Raw genomic sequence first — 18,936 nt, forward strand, 5'->3', positions numbered from 1 at the left:
GTGGGGAGATGGTGGCATGAGGCAAGCGCTTCCTATCCGGATACAGCAATGACTATCCCTATGAGCCAAAATAATGGGCCAAGATATACCACACTTGGTGCCTTTAGGTTTGGAAAATCAGCAAGCACCACTTCAGCGAATGAAAACAATACTGCCCACTGCTTTTGTTTGAATGGAAGGCACTTAGGGACACTTAGAGACATCACCTTGCCAACAAAGGTCCGTATAGTTAAAGCTATGGTTTCCCCAGTAGTGGTGTATGGAAGTGAGAGCTGGACTATAAAGAAGGCTGATCGCTGAAGAATTGATGCTTTTGAATTATGCTGCTGGGGGAGACTCTTGAGAGTCCCATGGACTGCAAGAAGATCAAACCTCTCCATTCTGAAGGAAATCAGCCCTGAGTGCTCACTGGAAGGACAGATCCTGAAGCTGAGGCTCCAATACTTTGGCCACCTCATGAGAAGAGAAGACTCCCTGGAAAAGACCCTGATGTTGGGAAAGACGGAGGGCACAAGGAGAAGGGGACGGCAGAGGACGAGATGGTTGGATAGTGTTCTCGAAGCTACTAACATAAGCTGACCAAACTGCAGGAGGCAGTGGAAGATAGGAGGGCCTGGCGTGCTCTGGTCCATGGGGTCACGAAGAGTCGGACACGACTAAACGACTAAACAACAGCAGCACTTTTGTTTGAATGGAAGGCAGGTACGGACACATCCGGACAAGGAAGCAGACCTGAAAAACATGGTGCCTACTGGGATGAAAAGCCCTCCAACGGAACAACAGCAAGAGCTGCAACAGCTTTAGTGAATGCTTTGAAGGAAGAAATGTCTCTGCAATTGATGTCTAAACAGAAGCATATGAATATATGGATGGACATTCTGGAAGCAAAGTTTGGGATTTAAAAACAAAGGTGGAGGATAATGAAACAATGATCCATTCACATGGACATCGGAAATCTGTTTGTGCAATGGGACTTTTCGTTTCTTTTCTTCCTCTGCCAGCTCCTCATCCCCCCCTAAAAATCTGCTCTGGAGGGATCAAGTGGGCACAAGATATGGGTCATAACATTATGTTTGCTGATTGGGAGCAGTTGTGGACCACCAGTATGAAATTTACGGCATGTAATGCCTTAAAAGAAAATATTATGAAAATGATTTATAGGTGGTACATGACCCCAGTCAAGCTTGCAAAAATCTACCACTTGTCTGATAATAAATGTTGGAAATGCAAAGAGACTGAAGGTACATTCTTTCACCTTTGGTGGACATGCCCAAGGATTAAGGCTTTCTGGGAGATGATATATAATGAAATGAAAAAGGTATTTAAATATACCTTCTTGAAGAAACCAGAGGCCTTTCTCCTGGGTATGGTCGGCCAATTGGTGCTAAAGAAAGATAGAACATTCTTTATGTATGCTACAACAGCAGCAAGAATACTTATTGCAAAGTATTGGAAGACACAAGATCTACCCACCTTGGAAGAATGGCAGATGAAGGTGATAGACTATATGGGACTGGCAGAAATGACTGGCAGAATCCGTGACCAGGGAAGAGAGACGGCAGAAGAAGATTGGAAGAAATTTAAAGACTATCTTAGGAAACATTGCAAAATTAATGGATGCTAGAACGATGTTGATTTTAGAAACTAAGTGGTTTTCAGCTGTAGTGATTAAGTAAAAAGAAAAGAAAGGTCAAAAAATTAAACACAAATTAAGGGAGAGGATTTGCTGAACCAATGAATTAGAAATTGGAATACAGAAAGGGGAGGTATGAGGAGGTCGGGGAAGTAAGTAAGAAAATAAGGGTTTGAAATTATACTTCTTTTTGTCTGTGTTTTGTTTGTATTACTGTTTTTTTTCTTTTATATAACTCTTGAAACTTTAATAAATATCTTAAAAAAAAAAAATCTGCTCTGGAGGGTTCCCCAACCCTTTGGAGCACCTGTTGAAGTTCTGCAGGGGATGCAAAGGGAGGAAAGGAAGTCCCATTGCTCAAGGGAGTGTTCTCCACTCGAGTACATCCATGACCTTTAATTTCTAAAACAGATTATTGACTCTAGAAAACTGGCTAATCCAAATACCAAAGCTAACTGCTGAAACTAACTGCTGCTTGAAGGCAAGCACTGAAACAAATTGCTGAACTGTCCATTTCACCATTTTTTTGCTGAAATGAATCATTCATTGAAATGAATTTTTATCAGCTTAATCTGATACACTATAACCTTACAGGGCTGGAGGTAGTCCATTATCCATTGTGTCCATTATCCATGATCTTCCTGTTAGATTAACTGAAGTGAGTTATACGTGGGGTGACTTTGAAAACAGTACAGAAAGTTCTGCATGGGGTATCAAGGCTCTTAAAGGGCTTGTGGGCAATTTCACTATATTGCACTAGTGATTTATTGTCTACTCCTTAAATGGCCTGGGAGCAGCTTACCTCAAGGATCACCTCCTCCAAGGTCTACTTACCTGGACCCTGATATCATCATCAGAGGCTCTCTTCCAGTGCTCCTGGATACAGGGTCTTATAGGTGGTGTCAGCCTAGTTATGAAATGCCTTCCCTGGAAAGGCCCACCTGGTGCCATCTTTGTGATATTTACTGTCCGAAGTTTTAAAACTGAACCTTTGTATTCACATGGTTTTAGATGTGTGCTGTATGTTTTTTAGTGATGTTGTATATTCATCTTTATATTGTCTTATGCTTTGCTATTGAAACTGTTGCTATTTAAAGCTGGACTGTGGTGGCTGCTTCTATTGAGATATATTTTATTGATTAAATCTGTTTGCCCAGAGCAACACAAAGTGACTTACAACCAGCCATTAGTGCACTTTAGGAAGCAATCCTAGGTTTCTTAGAGGGCATCGCCATGTCCCAGTGCTCTTTTGGCAACATCTCTTTATTTCACTTTAGTAAGCTGTTGTGCAAACTTCCAGCTTTCTGCATTCTGAGGCCTTTTCCTCCTCTTAGCCAGGTGACCTCTGCATCTTCCTAGGGCTGAGCACTATGGGAAGCAGCTCCTCCTAACCCACTTCTGTCTGCCACGACCACAAGAGGTGAATGTCTCGCCTTGTCACCCTATTTTGCTCACACACACTCTGACACACATGCTGCCTGTATCTCCTCTTCCTGCTCCTCTCACAGCTGATAAGAAGGGACACACTCTGCCAAGAGGGTGGCAGTCTAGGTCACTCAGCTACAACAGCCGTTCATCATTGCATCAAACGGAAGAGAGGGAAACTTCTATTCTAGCCACCTGAGCATTTGGGACCACAGATGTGATCATGGATCCACTACTCCACTGCTCTCTAACCATAGTTTTGATTGCTGTCCTTCAAGACTCAGAAGAAAATAACATAACATAACATATCCATTCATCAATCCCTATATGGCAGGAGCAGGGAAGCAATTTTGCCCCAAGGGGTAAATTGGAATGTGGCCAATCTTCCATGGGTGGATGGGGCCAAAAGCAGAATAAAAGTCCAAATAAATCAATAGAAATAGAAAATAAATAAAATCCACAGGCACACACATAGAGAGAGAAAGAGGCAGGCGGACAAGTATACATACACACATTCAGAAAGCCAGAGATCCCTTTCCCTAACCTTTAAGAATAAAAAACAGCTTTTTACTCTCCAAGAGCAAGCAGAGTCTTTTCTCTGGTTTCAGCATTGTGCAAAGATTGAAGGTAAGTGAAATGCTGCCTGCACTTTAAGAGTAAAGGCATTTCCAACCTCCTCCACCACACTCCTGGAGTAGGAATATGTATAAATGTTGCCTTCTACTCTCAAATAACAGCCTGAGGCTTATCTCTGAGCTGAGCACTGTCGGGCAGAGTGCTAAAATTCGGGATAAGACTCTGCTTGCACTTTGAGCTCTTGGTGGTGCTTGGTGCCAGGGGTGCCGACTTGAATACAATATGGGGGGAGGCAGGTAAGCGCCACCCCACATATTTGATCACATGATGCACACCATTAGAATGGCAGTGCCCATCAACTTGGGGGGAGGAGTGACCCCCTTAAATAGCTTATGGAAGAGGTGAAGGGACCTCGGCCCCTAGGAGCTGACTGCTATGCTTGGTGCTCAGATTCCTTCAAATCCTCAAATCTTACCGCATGGTGCTTAGATCAGTGCCTTAGATGGCTGGTGATTGCCAAGTGGGTGCGATTTGTTCAAAGCAACCTCATGGGAAAAACTGAGAGGCTCGTGGGCCTGGCAAGATCAATGGGCTAAAGATATCGCACTACGGCTCTAGGATGGTACCCTCTTTGACATTGCACTGGCCTCCCTGTTAGGATACAGTTCCATTCCACCTTAAATGGTCAGGCATGATTGTTGTGTGTCACATGCCTGTTTACTCCCAGCACTGTTCTCTCTGGGAACTTCCGTTTTGTATATAGCTTTTGTTCCGGCTGTTTTGCTGGACACGAATGCAAGCAGTCATGTTTTTCCTTTGTTCTCATCTACATTGAATAAAGCTGTAAATATGCTCTCCTGGCTGAATCTTCAGTTGTGGAAACTCTGCAGAAAGGCTGTGCACTAGTCTTGGAATGTGTCTGAGGCTCGTGTTGCCAATTGACTGGTGCTGTTCTACGGGAGACGGGGAGATCGTCTGGAGACAACGTGGAGGCCTGCCTGATGGCTTCGTCTCCCTGGCAGTATCCCAACACTTCCATCCAAAACCAATTCATGCAGTCTTAAGGAACTGAGATCAGGAAGGGACAAAGCTCCAAAAGGTACACACAACTCTTTGGTTAAGATTTATTGTCGGTTAAGTTTCATGCCAACAAACCATTAGAACACAGGCAGGATGAAGCCCAGGTGATTCAGTCACAGCAGAAGAACCTGACACCATTAAGTGCTGTGCTATCACCTGGAGCTGGAGCCTCCACCTTTGTTTGGATCCCACAGATGGCACCAGCGGTGCAGCGCTTGCTCCACTGGCCATAAGTACCAAAGGTACTTATAAGCCCTCCAGTATAACACCATCTCCACAGCTGAACTGGATGTTGTTGGCTGCTGAATCATCACCTGGCCCTTGTGGGGATTCCACATTCAGAGCGAAGGCAACCAGGTAGCCCCTGGGGCATTCCTTAACCTCTGTCCACTCTCCCCACCTGCAAAAAAAGAAGACAATGTGGTAATGTCTGCCCCTCTGGAAATACAACCCAAATTGGAATGATTTGTTTTGCACCACGAAAGTCAAGAGGGCAGTTGCCTCCTTAGATTTTTAAAAGGCGTCTTTTGTAGACCTCATCAGGTATAGTGTGTCTACCAAACCTCAACTTCTAAGTAGGGCTGTGTGTTGTAACCCCTGGAGTAGGTGGATTTGCCCTATGCCACCCACGGTCCACCCACACCACACCCTCCCAATCTGCCCCTGGAAGATGGAGCTAGAGAATCTTCTGTTAAGAATGGGGTTGTTTTGTAAGGTCAGGGTACATCGGTGCCACATAGGATTTGCTGCTCTTGCCTAACAGATGTTAAGCACAGCAACCTGATTGTGTGGTGCTGCTGCTTCTTCATGAAGTCCAGTGACCAGCACCATGCAGGATGGGATTCACTCACTTAAGTGGTAACGAGTTTCCTGCAAGAAAGCCACGGGCAAAGCAGCACCTGCACCTCACAGGATCAAGGTCTCTGCTAAACAGCTGTTGAGTAGAGGCATTGATCTTTAAAGCCAGTGCATCCGCCAGGAAGGAGAGCTGCAGTATTCTGCCTACTTTCTCTCAGGAAGGCACAGCCACTGGTTAGGTAGGTCTTGGCCTTTTCATACTCAGCCTGCCTCGCCTTCCTGCCTGAGGTCCTGACCCCTGACAATCACAGATATTCATGAGGACCAGGCAGAGAAGCCTGGGGGACCACATTTGACCCCTGGGCTTGAGGTTCCCCACTCTCAGGATAGATGGTGCTTTCCTCTTGCTCTCTTTTTCCTTGGCATGTGTGGTCCTCAGGAAGAAACTCTGCTTTTCCTTTCCTTTGTACTCTGTTGTTGCAGCCTCTTTTCTCTTTGTTATGTTGGGCTGGGGTTCCTCTGAAATTTGGAAGGCAACCTAGAGTTGGTATCATTAGACTCAGAGAGCTAAGAATGAGGGTGATGGACCCTGACATTATCCTGCCCTGGTGCTGAAACATAATAGATTTCAGCCAGACCCTCACATCATCAATTTCCAAGCAACAAAGAGAAAAATCAAGAAGATGCTTACGGTCCAACAGTGGATTGTACAACTCCACCACTACTGCAATGGAGACGGATGCCATTGAGGGAAGTATCATCACCAGTAATTCCTCGTTCTCTCTCTGCCTGGTGCAAATGAGATAAAGAGACTGCAATAAAGCTGTTTTTGCAAGCTAGGACTCTGTTTTATATTCTTTATTGAAAAATAAAAGTACAAAATTACAAGTGCACAGAGTAAGACCAGGCACAAAAAGGAAGAAACAAGAAATATTACCCATGCAGAAAACAAAACGGAAAAAAGATATTGTGTATATTACAAAAGAGGGGTGTTATTGTAGTTAATCAAACTAGTCTGAATTTTCCAAATTAGTAGCTTACAACATGAATAAGCAGTTATCTGTTCATAATTACATGTCCCTAATTGTGTACAAGTATTACTGGTTCTGGATTGAGATTTACATTCTGAGCTGCATCAAAAGACAGTAGCTTTTTGGTGCAACCAGTCCTATGGGCCCCAAGTAAGCAAACTTGATAGGGAAAAAAATGATCTTGCTAATGGCTGCCTAAGGCATCCTCAATCCCTCTCTTATGTCTGCATATGCTACAGCGGGTTTCCTCTAGTTTGTGAAGTTAGGGTTGCCATATTATTTCAAGAAGTAAGAATCCAAACACAAAAAGTTGTTGAGCTTTTTGGAGGAAAGTTGTTGAAATCCTGGACATGTCAGGGAAAATCTGGATTTATGGCAACCCTCCTAGAAAGCACCAGAACTTACCAGGGTTGCTTCCACACTAACAGTTTAGTCTGTATTTTCCAGTTGGGTGCTCACTTTTCAGGAAGATAAACCTGACCACAATATTGCCAGCTCATTGCACTCCAAACTTTTCTGTATCCTTGTCCCTTTTCCCTCCAGTCCATCCAGTTTTCTTTTATGTAAAATACAATTCACTCTAAGCCTCTCCAGTGTGGATTGACAAAGTGGCTGGGAGACTTTTTAGAGCTATTAAATCTTTAAGCATGGCAGTCAACACTTCAAAGCACCTTGCAGGCAGCAATATACAGGCAATGGGTTCAGAAAGAAAGATGGGAAGCAACTATATATATATATATATATATATATATGTCCATTAAACTTTAATTAGTTTAATGTTAAGTGAACGTCCAGTGCGCTTCCAACGCCATAAAGCTTATCTCAGCAGAGAATTTCGTGCAGCGGTTCAAGAAGGCAGGAGAGTCAGTACCTTTCAATGAAGAATCCTGGAGCAAGCACTTTGAAACTCAGGAAAACCTTTATTTACAAAAGAAAAAACCCTGGTGATAAAGCACACATGCTTTTATCTCCGGCATAAAGAAAACTTTAAACTTAACTCACATCAGCAAACACGCCCATGGCCACAAACTGAGTCTGCGAGTCAGGTCAAGGGGGAAAACACACGGGTGAACTGACTATTTATACAAACTAACTCACATTCCTGGATGCTTAATGACTTCCAGCTGCTCAGTGATTAGAGCGACTTGTTACCTCTTAACCCTTTAGTACCAACAATATATATATATATATATATATATGCAGGTTTTGGTGTCCTCGGGTGTCTTCCCGTGTAAAAGTTGGGGTGTCTGGGCGACGTTTCGACGAGGTCTCACTCGTCATCTTCAGGCTGGTGCTTTCGGCTTCTTGTTACTGGAATAGAGCAGGATCTCAGTGTTTGAGTTCCTATAAATACTGTTGAGGAGGTGTGGTGTATAGCCTCCAATGTTCTGGGCCGAGAGGAAGTTCCCAGGCTAGTGTGCCTTTTCTTCTTTTGTTCCTTAATTGCTTGAGGGATATCTTGAGTGATTTCTTGAGTGATATCCTGAGTACCACTTAGGTGGGTCATTAGGTGTGGATTAGTTGCTAAAGCCTTTGTGTCTTGACCTCTTGAACTTTGTGAAGAGTTTTTCTGAGAAGATGGCTGTACTGCACTTAGTTGTGCTCTGGCTTGGCTTCGTGTATAGGGGCGAGCTGTGGTTTTGTGGCCTGTGCCAGCCAGATCTGTGTAGGGATTGCAGGGGGGTGCAGCATCCGGAGGTGCCACCATGGTTTGGCTACTGGATGGTGTCTGTAATTTATCTGTGGAGAGGGTCTGGGTTTGGGTCTGGTGTGGTTGATTGGTGATGGCGTTCTGTGTGCCTCTGGATCTGGTGTCAGTTTTTGTGGGGAGGGCTAATTTCCAGATGTCTGGCAAGCGGGATGTGTCGTCACGCTTGTTCATGTTGTGAGGGTGTTTCTCTATCTCGATGGCTTCCATGATTATTCTCTTGTGGTGATGTTCCATGTTAGAGAGCAATTTGGAATCTGCAAAATTAATTTCGTGTCCTGTTTCTTTCATGTGTTGGAAAAGAGAGGAAGTTTTTTCTTCTTTTTTGACGGCATTCTTGTGTTCTGCGATACGTGCATTTATTCGTCTGTTTGTTTGTCCAATGTACGTGGCTGGGCAGACTTTGCAGGGTATTTCATAGACCCCTTGGTTTTCCAACTGGATTTTATCCTTGGGGTTTCTGAGGATATTGGCTATCTTTTGGTTGGCGCAAAAGGCTGTTTTGATATTGTGTTTATGGAGGATTTTGCTAATTTTATCTGTAGTGCCCTTGATATAAGGAAGGAGGGCCATGCCATTGTTTTCTTCTGTGTCTTGGTTTTTGGGGGGTGTTTCTTTTTGGATTAGCTTCGTAACCCTGTTTTGCTGGTATCCATTGGCAATTAACACATTTGAGAGATTCTGTAACTCAGTTGTCAAGTGGTCTTTGTCAGCCAGGCGTTTGGTTCTGGAGATGAGAGTCTTGGCTACGGAGTTTATTTGTGCAGGGTGGTGGTGTGATTGTGCATGTAAGTAGCGGTTGGTGTGTGTTTTTTTCCGGTAGATAGTGTGTCCTAGGGAGCCATCAGGTTTTTTGTAGATTAGGACGTCAAGGAAGGGAAGTTGGTTGTTGGCTTCTATTTCCATAGTGAATTGTATTCCCTTCCAAGACTCTCATCTCCAGAACCAAACGCCTGGCTGACAAAGACCACTTGACAACTGAGTTACAGAATCTCTCAAATGTGTTAATTGCCAATGGATACCAGCAAAACAGGGTTACGAAGCTAATCCAAAAAGAAACACCCCCCAAAAACCAAGACACAGAAGAAAACAATGGCATGGCCCTCCTTCCTTATATCAAGGGCACTACAGATAAAATTAGCAAAATCCTCCATAAACACAATATCAAAACAGCCTTTTGCGCCAACCAAAAGATAGCCAATATCCTCAGAAACCCCAAGGATAAAATCCAGTTGGAAAACCAAGGGGTCTATGAAATACCCTGCAAAGTCTGCCCAGCCACGTACATTGGACAAACAAACAGACGAATAAATGCACGTATCGCAGAACACAAGAATGCCGTCAAAAAAGAAGAAAAAACTTCCTCTCTTTTCCAACACATGAAAGAAACAGGACACGAAATTAATTTTGCAGATTCCAAATTGCTCTCTAACATGGAACATCACCACAAGAGAATAATCATGGAAGCCATCGAGATAGAGAAACACCCTCACAACATGAACAAGCGTGACGACACATCCCGCTTGCCAGACATCTGGAAATTAGCCCTCCCCACAAAAACTGACACCAGATCCAGAGGCACACAGAACGCCATCACCAATCAACCACACCAGACCCAAACCCAGACCCTCTCCACAGATAAATTACAGACACCATCCAGTAGCCAAACCATGGTGGCACCTCCGGATGCTGCACCCCCCTGCAATCCCTACACAGATCTGGCTGGCACAGGCCACAAAACCACAGCTCGCCCCTATACACGAAGCCAAGCCAGAGCACAACTAAGTGCAGTACAGCCATCTTCTCAGAAAAACTCTTCACAAAGTTCAAGAGGTCAAGACACAAAGGCTTTAGCAACTAATCCACACCTAATGACCCACCTAAGTGGTACTCAGGATATCACTCAAGAAATCACTCAAGATATCCCTCAAGCAATTAAGGAACAAAAGAAGAAAAGGCACACTAGCCTGGGAACTTCCTCTCGGCCCAGAACATTGGAGGCTATACACCACACCTCCTCAACAGTATTTATAGGAACTCAAACACTGAGATCCTGCTCTATTCCAGTAACAAGAAGCCGAAAGCACCAGCCTGAAGATGACGAGTGAGACCTCGTCGAAACGTCGCCCAGACACCCCAACTTTTACACGGGAAGACACCCGAGGACACCAAAACCTGCATTCCTATACCCGTGAAAATCTACGAAAGCATATATATATATATATATATATATATATATATATATATATATATATATAATTATTGTGACTATTCCATGGGATCAGGGTATCAAAAAGAAGGTATAGATAAGCCTTTACCTTCAGTGAGAATCCGTATGCATGTCCTTTGGGACAGGATTCAATTTTTCCCCATTCTCCCCACTCCCCACCATTGGGCACAATGAGGATTGAATTATAGTTTCGATGTCCTGCCTCACAGAGGTGGCAGGTGAGGAGCAAGAAGACCACAGCACTGGTAGAGAGATCCATGGCAGGTGGACTGCACTAGATCAAGCTGCAAAAACTGAGTGGAATTTATTCCCCAGAAAGTGTGGTTCTCTCTCCTCTGCTCAAAATCTTCCTGAATCTTGTGTTTCCCCCTGTAGAGAAGTGTGATTACTTCTGATTGATGAGTAAAACCAATTAATGGCTTTTCTGACTACACTTTTGATATCAATAGACAATAGGCAAGAATTGTGCCACATTGGTAACCGCTGATGTAAGCTAACTAATTAAAATGTGCAGCTTCCGGTTCTGTTCTGCCTTAATGGAGGCAGACCCCACGATAGCAGAAGATTGTTGGCGAAGGAAAAACAAAGATGATTGAGGGTAATTATCCTTGCAATTTCCCCCCAGGGACAGGGAGAAATAGGCTTCACTCACAGTTTGTCTCTTTACCCAGGCTCTCACCAGGGAGGTGCTGAGTGCAAAAGCACTTTGCCTGCTGAAAACCCTCCAATGCCACCATTAAGAAGCAGAGGTTATTATTGGATTGTAATTGAAAAGTAATAAAAATATTATTTTAAAAAACTAACCAAGATGTGCATTTCTTACCCACTCTTTGCCCTTGCTAAAATGTCTCTCCTATGCAAACTACCTCCATTTCTGTTTTATAGACTTGCAACCCTTCAAAAGAAATGCATATTTAAATACCCTGAAAACTTGTGTGGAAAGTGGGGTACACTTTTCAAAATAGGGCCTAATGCCAAGAGCAAGAATACTTGGCTGAATCCCCCACCCAGCTCTACTTCGCTCAAGTCTGACACTTGACCAGGCCTACATCATTCTGGCTACATTGCAACCCTTACCTTTCTTTGCCCTCACTTGGAGTTCTGCTTACCGTCTCTCAGCTGACAATTACTCTGCGGGCAGAAAGAGAGAGTCCATAAACTGAGTAATGAAACATGGACGTGAGCAGGGAATTTAAAGGTTTCAGGACAATGAAATGTAGGCACTCTCTGTCCTGAGCAACACCTCCCATGCTCCACTGATCCATCATGGAGCAGAGCAGGCGGAGAGGACTATGAAGTCTTCCTGGTCCTGTGCTTTCCTCACCCCCATTACCAGTGGCTTTTAGGAAGTTCCTGCACAAGCAAAAGCCATTTGCTGAAGCAGGGACCCTTTCAAAATCACAGGCGGATAAAGCCTGTGACCATGGGACTCGGCGGGCACCTTTAGCGCCCCCCCCCAACCCGTAAAGGAACCCGTAAAGCAACGAGGGGGAAGCGGTGCAGTGCTGAGAGTCAACCGCTTCTTCCGTGGAGCGAAGCCACACAGCCGTTGCCGGAGAGCGCTGCCTTTTTCCTGGGACAATTTGGTTTTTAAAACAACTACTCGTGAGTACCTCAACTTTGGACAATTGGACTATAAATAATGACCTGCGAGTAGAAAGGAAAATTGGATTAAGGAATTTATTTTAATTTGGTACTGAAACGAGAAGGTCTAAACAGGAAGTCAGCCTTCCGTTTTTTGTAGATAGACTAAAACAAAGACATGGCAAACTAAAGTCTAAAAAATCGCTTTTAAAGGATCAACTTTCATCATTAAAAATTGCTGAACCCCCCTTCGGAAGCAGGAGAAGAGGGGGGATTCTTTTTCGGACTGTTTTAACCTGCAGAAGAGAGTGAAAAGAAAAGTAATCCGCCATAGTCTTGAACCTGGGAGCGGGGTGTCAGGACAGAAGCTTTGGGGAAGTTCATTGACTACAGACAAACGCCTTTGACAGATAGTTAAAAGAAGAGAAAGATAGTGATTCCATTGTTCTCCTTTGCATTTTAAAGGAACAAGTATTAACAAAATACCAGAAAAAAGAAACTTTGTTATTAGATCTGCCTTTGAAAAAAGAGATGGATACAAAGATGGATACTCTGTCACAGGATACAAAGATGGATACTCTGTCACAAGAGGCCAGGGCCCTGCGGGACTTGACATCTTTCCGCAGGGCCTGCAAGACAGAGCTGTTCCACCAGGCCTTTGGCCAGGGCACAGCCTGACTCCCTCCCTTGGCAATCTTCGCGGAGCTCTGGCCCAATGGTTGCCAGTGGCTTGAATTAATTAATTTTTATAATGAATGATTTTAGAATGTTGTTTATGCTGTACTTTTGTACTGTTTTATTTTTTTTATAAGATATTTATTGAAATTTCACAGAAAAAATGACAAAGGTTTACAAAGAAAAATAAAAATAAAAATACAGAAGAAAAAGAAAAAAGTCCAGTAATCGAAAAGGTAATAGCTCATAATTAAAAGAAAAGAAAGATTTAAAAATAACTCCATTTTTTTATCCTTTACTTCATTTACTAGTTTCCTTGACTTCCACCCGCCTCCCCTTTTTGTATTCCCAATTACATAATCAATTCAGCAAATCCTTGACTTATTTCATTTATCTTAACTCTTTATCTTGACCTATTTATAATTAAATATTTCTATCCTTTATCAATTCTATTTTTAACATATCCTTTTTAACTTTGTTGCTAGCACCTCTTATTTTCAATCCAACGTCAAGTTAACATTCAATAATTTTACAATATTTCTGCAAATAGTCCTTGAATTTCTTCCAATCTTCTTCCACCAACTCTTCTCCCAGGTCGCGGATTCTGCCAGTCATTTCAGCGAGTTCCATGAAGTCCATCAACTTCATCTGCCATTCTTCCAGAGTGGGTAGCTCTTGCGTCTTCCAATACTTTGCAATAAGTATTCTTGCTGCTGTTGTCGCATACATAAAGAAAGTTCTATCCTTCTTTAACACCAATTGGCCGACTATGCCCAGGAGAAAGGCCTCTGGTTTCTTCAGAAAACTGTACCTAAGTACCTTTTTCATTTCATTATATATCATCTCCCAGAAAGCCTTAATCCTTGGGCATGTCCACCAAAGGTGAAAGAATGTGCCTTCAGTCTCCTTACATTTCCAACACTTATTATCGGGCAAATGATAAATTTTTGCTAGCTTGACTGGTGTCATGTACCACCTGTAAATCATTTTCATAATATTCTCTCTTAAGGCATTACATGCCGTAAATTTCATACCTGTGGTCCACAACCGTTCCCAGTCAGCAAACATAATGTTATGTCCTATATCCTGTGCCCATTTAATCATAGCTGATTTCACCGTTTCATCCTGCGTATTCCATTTCAACAGCAAGTTATACATCCTTGACAAAGTCTTAGTTTTGGGATCTAACAACTCTGTTTCCAATTTTGATTTTTCCACCTGGAATCCAATTTTCTTGTCCAAATTGTATGCCTCCATTATTTGATAATAATGAAGCCAATCTCGCACTTTATTTTTTAGTTTTTCAAAACTCTGCAATTTCATTTTATCTCCCTCTTGTTCCAAAATTTCCCAATGTTTCGGCCATTTGGCCTCCATATTGAGTTTTTTCTGAGCCTTCGCTTCCATCGGTGACAACCACCTTGGGGTTTTGTTTTCAAGCAAGTCCTTATATCTTATCCAGACACTAAACAATGCTTTCCTGACAATATGATTTTTAAAAGCTTTATGTGCTTTAACCTTGTCATACCATTGTGGAGAGAATCAGAACTTACAGGGTTAAGAAGTTCTGAGTGACATCTCACATTCTGAGGCATGGCTTTGTCCACAGAGGGGAGTGTTTCTCTGTGTGTCTGTGTTCTTCCGTGTTCTTTGGCGGTGAGGAAGCAAGATGAGTGCTCTGTCACCGGGTCTAAGTTATGTTGTTTTTCTACACAATTAAAGACTGCTGGAGATAAACAAGACAGCCTGTGTGCAGCTTGAGTTATTACACACACACAGAGGGCAACAGTTTCTCCCGCTGCGGCGATTACTCTGCTACAAGTAGCTGACGGAGAGCAGAGGCACAGAGAAAGTGTGCCGGACTCCATCCAACAGCCACAGGTTATGAGTGGTCAGCAAAAGCTTTGAATCTGTTGCCAAGACGTGCCGGTGTGTGTTGAAGCCAGCTGAAGAGAGCTGGAGCCAGCTTGGAGTCCTGCCTAACGTTTGAAAGGCAGAGGAACTCGCTGGGAGGAGCTGATCTGCTGAGCCGGGTGCTGGAGAGCTGCTGCTTGTTACGTGAGTACGCTGGGCCCCGGGGAGAAGATGGCAGATGGCCAGGAGCTGTACGAAGTACCGTTTGAAAAGCTCACTACCCAGTCATGGCATACCTGGGCTAGAAAAGTGAGAGGATGGTTTTTAGCCACAGGGCTTTGGAGCATAGCCCAGAAAGAACCAGTTGCTGCTGGAGATGCAGGAAAGCAGAGAGAGAAAGAGGAGCTCTGCATGTTGAAAGCAAGCGTGCACCCTACGCTGCAGCCTCATTTGGAGGGGGTTGAATCGGCTTATGCTGCCTGGGAAGTGCTGAGGCGTTTGTGTGAAAGCTCAGCAGGAGGCCAGAGCCGGGAGGAAGCCAAAAGCCCTGATGTTATAGCCTCAAGGAGAGCTGCTGGCAGAGTCGGGGGGGCACAAAAGCCCAAATGCAAGTTTGGAAAGTTTTCCACTGTGTGTGACGAGGAGGAACGCCGTTTCAGAGGGGGCGGGGCTGGCACAGAGAGCCCGGGAGCCAAGCCAGCTGGAAGCTCACCCCAGTATTTTTCCACTCGTCGGTGTTTTATTTGCAAGTCTGCAGACCATCTGCGTCGCTCCTGCCCCCAGAGAGCCAGGGAGGCTGGGCAGGAAGTTTCCAAGGTCGCTTCCCATGGCAGTCAGCCAGGTTTCCATGGCAGCCGGTCCAGGAGAACAGGCAAGCATGGGAAAGCGCAGGGAGTACATGACACAGAGTGTGGGAAAGACATCTGCAGAAGCCCTGGACGGGGGCAGCGAAAAGTTTGTTGCTATGGCAACGCTCGAGGACAACTCCAGTGAGGACAGAGTGATACGCTGGATAATTGACTCTGGAGCCAGCAGGCACCTGATAACAGCGACACCTGGTGTCGAGATGTGGAACTGCAGAGCTGTTTCAGCTGGGAAAACAGTTGTTTTTGTTGATGGGTCAAAAAGGCCTTTGACTAACGTGGGAAATTATGTTTCTGTCTTGCAGGCGGAGCTGGAAGTCTACGTGACACCAGAGATGAAATGTTGTCTTTTATCTGTCCCTTGTCTCTTACAGGAGGGGTACAAGGTGTGCTTTGAAAACAATGTCTGTACAATTTCCAGAGGGGGGAAGCAACTGGTCAGTGTTGCAAAAGGGCAGAACAACCTCTTTGTTCTGGAGACACCTCTGGAGGGTAAGGAGGTCGCTGAAAAAGCACAGACGAAGTGTGCAACCGTTCACACTCATGTTTCGTGTGCTTGCGTGTGGCACAAGAAAATGTCACATGGTTCTTGGGAAGATATCCAGATGTTGCCAGAGTGCACTAAAGGTTGTAAAATAAAAGAATGTGGTAAATCCCTAAATTGCAGGGCATGCAGAACGGCAAAGGTAAAAGGGTGCAGTTATCCCAGGGTGGAGAGGGTAACCACGAAACCTTTTGAGCTTGTGCACACAGACCTTTTTGGGCCCATGCCAAAGCCAAGTCTGGGCGGGGCCAGGCATGTGCTGACACTGCAGGATGATTTCAGCCGAGTTAGCTGGTCTTATCCGCTGAAAATGAAAGAAGATGCAACGCAACTGATCAAAGACTGGGTTGCAGAGGTGGAACTAAGGTTTTCCACCAAAGTGCAGGGGTTCCAGAGTGACCGATGTGCAGAGTTTACTGGGTCTGCTCTGCAGAAGTTCTTTCGCCAAAAAGGGATACGTCACAAGGTGACGGGTGCTACTTCTCGCCAGGAGAGGGGAGTGGCAGAGCTTAGGAGTAGAGCTCTGGTTCAAGCAACAGAGGTTTTACTGTGTGACTCTGGTTTGCCTCAAAGTTTTTGGGGGGAGGCGATGAGGATGGTCTGTTTCACGGTGAACAGGTCCTACAATTCAGTGGTAGGTGAAACCCCGTATTTTGTGCTCCACGGAGAGAAACCGAAGGTGCATTTCTTCCGTGTGTTTGGTACGAAAGCCTGGGTGCCTGTACCAAAGGCTCAACAAAAGGAGGGTGGCCCGAGGTCCCAGAAAATGATCTTCTGTGGATATGAACCTGCGACAAAGGGGTGGAGGTTTGCATATCCAGAAGGTGATCAGACCAAGCTTCTGGTCAGTAAACATGCTGAGTTCTGTGAACAGGATGGTTGGTCAAGGATCCAAGGGAATCCTGACGTTCTCTCAGAATGTCTGTCTGATTCTGAGGAGGAGGGAGAGCCAGAGGCTGAACCTGTTGATGAGGACCAGGTCGATGACCAGGGTCAAGAACAGGATTGGCAAGTTGTTAAAAGAGAGCCCAAGAGTGAGCCTTCATCTCCTGTTGGCAAAATGCAGAAGGCTCACAGGCGCAGTAAGTCAGAGGGGGAGTCATCTGATGTAGAAGACACACTTGCTGGCCCCAGTGGGTCAGAAGGAGCACCAGAGTTTGTGCTCAGACGGTCCACTCGCGCAACGAAGGGAGTTCCACCTGAGAGGTTTCAGGTCACCACTGCGTGGGTCGGTTTCACACAGTGAGAACCTGAGAGTTGTGAGGAGGTTCAACAGTTGCCTGGAAAAGACGCCAGGAAGGGGCGAAAGGCAATGGGAAGGGTGTTGAACTCTCAGAGGTCTGTAAATATGTGTTCACAGTTTCCCTCAGAATGCAAGACGAGATGGGGTGTGGAGAGAATCAGAACTTACAGGGTTAAGAAGTTCTGAGTGACGTCTCACATTCTGAGGCGTGGCTTTGTCCACAGAGGGCAGTGTTTCTCTGTGTGTCTGTGTTCTTCCGTGTTCTTTGGCGGTGAGGAAGCAAGATGAGTGCTCTGTCACCGGGTCTAAGTTATGTTGTTTTTCTACACGATTAAAGACTGCTGGAGATAAACAAGACAGCCTGCGTGCAGCTTGAGTTATTACACACACACAGAGGGCAACAGTTTCTCCCGCTGCGGCGATTACTCTGCTACAAGTAGCTGACGGAGAGCAGAGGCATAGAGAAAGTGTGCCGGACTCCATCCAACAGCCAAAACCATAAATATGCATGCCATCCAAACACATTGTTAAAACCTTCTAAGTCTAAAATGTCTGTGTTCTCAAGAAGTAGCCACTCTTTCAGCCAGCAAAAAGCTACTGATTCATAATAAAGCTTAAGGTCTGGCAGGGCAAATCCACCTCTTTCCTTTGCATCAGTTAGTATTTTAAATTTTATTCTGGGTTTCTTGCCCTGCCAGACAAATCTAGAAATGTCCTTCTGCCACTTCTTGAAGCAGTCCATTTTATCCAGAATTTGTAATGATTGAAACAAAAACAACATTCTTGGCAATACATTCATCTTAATAGCAGCTATTCGACCCAGCAAGGAAAGCTTCAGATTTGACCATATTTCTAAGTCTTTTTTCACTTCTGTCCAACATTTCTCATAGTTGTCTTTAAATAAATTCCCATTTTTAGCCGTCATATTAACCCCTAGGTATTTTACTTTCTTAACTATTGTCAAATCTGTCTCTTTCTGAAACCTCTCTTTCTCAAGTGGTGTTAAGTTTTTCTCCAAAACTTTAGTTTTAGATTTGTTCAACCTAAATCCTGCCACATGACCAAATTCTTGAATCAGTTCTAACACTCTTTTTGTACTAGATTCCGGCTCCTGTAACGTCAAAACTAAATCATCTGCAAAAGCTTTCAATTTATATTGTTTAACTCCGACCTGTATCCCTTTAACCAACCGGTCCCTTCTAATCATGTTTAGCAAAACCTCCAGGACCGAGATAAATAGCAATGGGGAAATTGGGCAACCTTGTCGTGTCCCTTTCTCTATCTTAAATTCTTCCGTCATCACGTTATTAACTAACAGCTTTGCCTTTTGTTCTGAATAGATTGCACTTATACCGTTTTCAAACCCTTGACCAACCCCCATCCCCTGTAAATTTTTCTTCATAAACTTCCAAGAGATATTATCAAAGGCTTTCTCTGCATCTATAAAAATTAAGACTGCTTTAGTGTTGATATTCACTTGCAATTTCTCCAAAATGTTGATTATATTCCTCGTGTTGTCTGACAAGTGTCTACCTGGGAGAAAGCCAGCTTGGTCTTTATGTATCTCTTTCATTAATACTTTTTTTAGCCTATTAGCCAAAATGTCAGCAAATATTTTGTAATCCACAACCTTGCCATTCTGGTCTGTCTTGACCTTGAAGACCCATTTGCTGCCAACCAGTCTCATTCCTG

General features: G+C 44.2%; 1 pseudogene; it reads right to left on the minus strand.

Moving 5' to 3' along the window:
- Positions 1-4,823: 4,823 nt before the first annotated feature.
- On the minus strand, positions 4,824-10,740 carry LOC114595674 (vitelline membrane outer layer protein 1-like; annotated as a pseudogene).
- Between the last annotated feature and the right edge of the window lie 8,196 nt (positions 10,741-18,936).

Source organism: Podarcis muralis, chromosome 4 (assembly GCF_964188315.1).
Source record: "Podarcis muralis chromosome 4, rPodMur119.hap1.1, whole genome shotgun sequence".
In the NCBI taxonomy this organism is placed as follows: Eukaryota; Metazoa; Chordata; class Lepidosauria; order Squamata; family Lacertidae; genus Podarcis; species Podarcis muralis.